At 46.9% G+C, this 5,096-nt stretch overlaps 1 pseudogene; it reads left to right on the forward strand.

The window, feature by feature from the left end:
* The first annotated feature begins 858 nt into the window (after nt 1-858).
* LOC118707934 lies at nt 859-4,729 on the forward strand (annotated as a pseudogene).
* The last annotated feature ends 367 nt before the right edge of the window (nt 4,730-5,096 follow it).

The raw sequence follows: 5,096 nt of genomic DNA on the forward strand, positions 1-5,096 counted from the left end.
AGAAGCAATTGTGGAGCCATTTTAAAATCTATATCTCTTTAAATATCTGCTTTATATCTTTTGAATATTTCAATGTAACCTAAAAACTAATGTTCTTGGTGGTCTCCAAGAGCTATGAATGGGAGTGAGTGACTGCTTGAGAGGTGCAGAGTTTTCTTTTGGGTAATGAATATTTTGGAGCTAATATAGCTGTTGGTTGGGTAACATTGTGAATTTACTAAATGACACTGAATTTTACTTTAAAAGGGTTAATTTTATGTTAGGTGAATTTCACCTTATTTTAAAAGGCCTTAGTGAGAACATGTGCACTAAGTTAATTGATAGTGGATTAAGGAAAAGGCTTATTTCTCTCTTAGGATTGCTTTTGGGGTATATTTCTCCAAATGAGATTCACAGCTTAGAAATTCTTTTCTAATTAAGATTTTAATGGGGGGAGGGGAGTAAGGGGAGGTGGAGTAGGGTATGAGGGTGATAAATCGTAATGGGGGAAAAGTAAAGGAAAAAATATTTTGATGTGTTTTTTTTAAAAAAGAAGGAAGGTAATATTCCTGCTTCTTTTGATTTTGTTTCTTTAAGTCAACAAACATTAATTGTTGCATACTCTATTCCATACATAGAGTTCCTGTCCTCAAGATATAATACTTGTAGCCCATTCATAAATGTGATAAGTATAGTAATAAAGCTCTTTGAAGAGGGATGGCGTTAGCACAGAGAAGGGAATGGTTCACTCAGCCTGGGTAAGTGTGTCAGGTCCCTAAAGGGAAAGCTAAGTGGTAATTTAGTTCTTAGGGATGCATAACTGTTTTCCAAGGCAGTGGAAGTATTCAGAGAGCACAACCCGTACAAAGACCCAGAAGCATGACAGTGCTCCAGGTTTTGGGAGCTGCAGGTTAGTGAGGCCGGAGTGTAGTGTGCATATGCAAAGATGTGCAAAGTAGGGGTGGCAAGATCGGTAAGGCTTTTCCTAGTCAGGCTTTCTAAGCCAGGGTAAGGAGCTCAGTCATTTCCACTGTTTAATCAGTGTCACTGTTTCTCAACATTGGCAGCAACTTGGGGGCTTTGAAAAACACACCAATAGATGGGTCCCTACCCCAGAGATTTCTGATTTAACTTATTTGGGAACTGCCTAGCATCAGGATTTTTAAGTGCACCCTAGGTGAACACCTAAGGCTTAAACCACTGCGATAGGCCACCGGGAGACACTAAAGAGGTGTTAGCTTTAAGTGGATAATGACAAAATCTGATATTTATTTCAGAGCGGCAGTTTTCTAACTTGTCCGAGGATAAGGATTACCCTAGACACCTATTAACAATACAGATTCTTAGGCCTCATCATTGACCAATCCTGTATAATAAAGAGGTAATATGCAAATTGACCATCATGCTCTTGAACAAGATGTCTGCCCCCATGTGGTCACAAGATGGCCAGTAAGGAGGGCAGTTATGGGTGATCGGGCCATCAGGGGAGGACAATTAGGGGCGACTAGGCCAGAAGGGGAGGGCAGTTAGGGACAACTGGGCCTGCAGGGGAGGGAGGGCAGTTGGGGGGAAGTACACTTTAAATAGCAAGGTTTAGAAATGTGGAAGCTGTGCAAAGAATGAATTAGAGCAGTGTTTCCCAAAGTGTGGTACGCGTACCCCCAGGGGCACGGGGAGAGTTTGGTGGGGGTACGCGTTGCACCGGAGTTTGATGGGGATATGCACTGCACCGTGCTTGGCTGCGCCTAATTCTACGTTCTCATGAGTATGAGGGGTACTCAGCATTACGAAAATGATAGAAGGGGTACACATATGTCAAAAGTTTGGGAAACAATGAATTAGAGGATAGACTTATATGAAAGACTAATTAGGTTAGTGAATTTTAACTTGGGGTAATTTTGCCTCCTTATAGGACATTTGGCAATGAGGAGAGACATTTTTGCAATTTTGAATGTCATACCTGGATGGGGCAGGGAGAGGAGTGGTGCCACTGGTGTCCAGGTTGTAGAAGCCAGGAATGGTGCTAAACATGGTACAATGCACAGTAAAGCCCTCAACAGAATTAGCCAGCCAAAGGTGTCAATTCTGCCAATCCCTGAATTAAGGAAACACCTAGGCAAGAAGAGCCGTGCACTTTAAGACAGATACTGATAGTGGGGACAGAGGAACTATAGAGAGTCACCTAACTTGGCCTGTATCGGGGAGGAGGAGGGGTGGAAGGAAAGGGCATCGCAGTCAGAGATGGCTTAATAAGGAAGACTTTCCAGACAGGATTAATGGTAATAGATTCCAGATGGGGTAACTGATACACAGGTGAGATTATTTGGTATTGATAACAGACCCTTAATATGTTAAGAGAATAAAATACTAAGGTTTCAGCCAAAACCGGTTTGGCTCAGTGGTAGAGCGTCGGTCTGCAGACTGAAAGGTCCCGGGTTCGATTCCGGTCAAGGGTATGTACATTGGTTGCGGGCACATCCCCAGTAGGGGGTGTGCAAGAGGCAGCTGGTCGATGTTTCTCTCTCATCGACATTTCTAGCTCTCTAGCTCTCTCCCTTTCTCTCTGTAAAAAATCAATAAAATATATGTTTAAAAAAAATACTAAGGTTTCAGGTACTATATCTAAGTGGTGGTTCCATCAAATTTCCCAAATTTTCCTAATCTTTGAGGACTTATTAACCAAAGAGAGTCAATAGTATGGCATATAAACAGGCATATAAACAGTTTTGTTAAGCATCCTAGGCTATTCTTTTTTTAAATTATTTTGTAATTGATTTTTATCGAGGGAAGGGAGAGAGAGAGAAAGAAACTTGGATTGGCTGCCCTCTTCACACACCTGGACCAGGGGTCAATTCCTTAACCTGGGTATGTACCCAAACTGGTAATCAAACCCACCATTTTTTTAAAATATATTTTATTGATTTCTTGCAGAGAGGAAGAGAGAGGGACAGAGAGTTAGAAACATCAATGAGAGAGAATCATCAATCAGCTGCCTCCTGCACACCCCCTACTGGGGATGTGCCCGCAACCAAGGTACATGCCCTTGACCGGAATCGAACCCGAGACTTTTCAGTCCACAGGCTGACGCTGTATCCACTGAGCCAAACCGGTTTCGGCCAAACCCACTACTTTTTTATGTATAGGATGATGCTCCAACTAATTGAGCCACTGCCAGCCAGAGCCCCAGGCTGTTCTTATCAGGAAAGTTCAGGAAGTACTGGTCCAGAGTTTAACAGAAGAGTAGAATAGAGGCTGGAAGGAGTGCGCTTGCCTCTGCAGCGTGGGCCCTTCATGGGGATGCCGGTGTCACTAGCAGCAATGGGGCCCAGCCTTTGGGGCCCAACCGAGAAGGTGGCAGCCAACAGCAAGCCGGACCCGTACCCAGACCGGGGAAAGGAGCTCCTCAAGGCAGAGGCGGAGACGCTCTTCAGTGCTGGGAGTGGCGGGATCATGAGTCCGCGACAACCCAGCACTGCTGGAGAATGGCATTTGTGAAAACTTGGAGAACCTGGAGATCATGAATATGTATTGTCGGGAAGTCTATGCAAAGCTGCTCCACCCATGCAGACACATTTTGGAACTGTGGCAGCCAGATATGGGGCCCTATGGAGGACTGCTGAATGTAATGGTGGACTGCTTGTGCATTATTGGTTGGAGGTACCTGCCTCCCCATTTCCCCCATGTGAATGACGCAATGCAAATCAAGCCCTCATTTAGCATTCTCCTGACAGAGAGGAAATAAGCCACGGTAGAGTGCATGTAGGGCCACAGAGGGCCCCACAGTGGCCCCATCCAGATGCTGAAGGACGAGTTCTCCACCAAGTGCAACCAGACAAAACATAGGATGTCTGGCAGGAGAGGCAAGAGGAATTCTGAACGTGGCTGAGAGAAGAATGGAGGCGGACGCTGGAGGACATTTCCCAGGAGCACTGGGAGGAGTTCATCCTGATGTTCATCTCTAATCAGTATGACAACTGGCTGACCCTCCGCCACATCTACCTCCCGCCAGCCCCCCAGACGACCTCATCAGGCCAGGCCTCTTCAAAGCAACTACAATGCCCGCGGCCTAGGGATTGTCATGCTCAGCTTCCATGGGAAGCAGGCCAGGGCCACGAAGATCACGGGTGACCCCAACATCCCTGCACCCCGGGCAGCAGACAGTAGAGATCAACCTCATGCACCACACCCAGCTGCCTGTTGTCCAGAACCTCCACAACTTCCACAAGGGTCCTGGAGGCTCATGAGCAGGTGAGCCTGGAGCAGCAGCAGCCGCAGCAGCAGCAAGAAGACAGGACTGGGGACAGCGAGGGCCATGGCTGGCAGAGCCCTGCCAAGCCCAATGTCGGGCCACCCATTGAGGTTATGGAGGCCAGGCCTGCAGCTTTGGAGGAACAGCCTGTCCAGTGTGTTCTGCCTGTGGGCGTGAGCTCATGTAACAAGGATTACCCCCAAACCTGCAGGATGTGTTTCTATGGCATGGGCCTCCTTGCCCACCATGGCATTGTCAACCCTGAGCACATCCCTGGGGTCTTCATCCTGTTTGATGAGGATCGCTTCAGGTTCATCTGGCTGGAGCGGAAATCCTTCAACATGTACAGCAGAGTCCAGGCCACCTTCCAGAATGCAGATGCACCATCGCCACAGGCCTTTGACGAGATGCTCGAACATTCAGTCCCTGACCTCCTGACGGCCCGTCCTTAGCCCGGGGCAGGCAGCAGGGGGCAGGGGCTCTGGACCACCTGGGAAGAGCAGAGCATAAACTTTGGCGATGCGACCTTCTGACCCAAATACCCACCTTCTTATAGGTGTCTGGGTCCAGTCACCAAGACATTTTTTTTTTAAATATATTTTATTGATTTTTTACAGAGAGGAAGGGAGAGAGATAGAGAACTAGAAACGTCGATGAGAGAAAAACATCAATCAGCTGCCTCTTGCACACCCCCTACCGGGGATATGCCCGCAACCAATGTACATGCCCCTGACCGGAATCGAACCTGGGACCTTTTAGTCCACAGACCGCCGCTCTACCACTGAGCCAAACCGGTTTCGGCGACTTTTATATATATATATTATTTATTTTTTACAGAGAGGAAGGGAGAGAGATAGAGAGTTAGAAA

This window comes from Pipistrellus kuhlii, unplaced genomic scaffold (genome assembly GCF_014108245.1).
Source record: "Pipistrellus kuhlii isolate mPipKuh1 unplaced genomic scaffold, mPipKuh1.p scaffold_m20_p_6, whole genome shotgun sequence".
NCBI lineage: Eukaryota > Metazoa > Chordata > Mammalia > Chiroptera > Vespertilionidae > Pipistrellus > Pipistrellus kuhlii.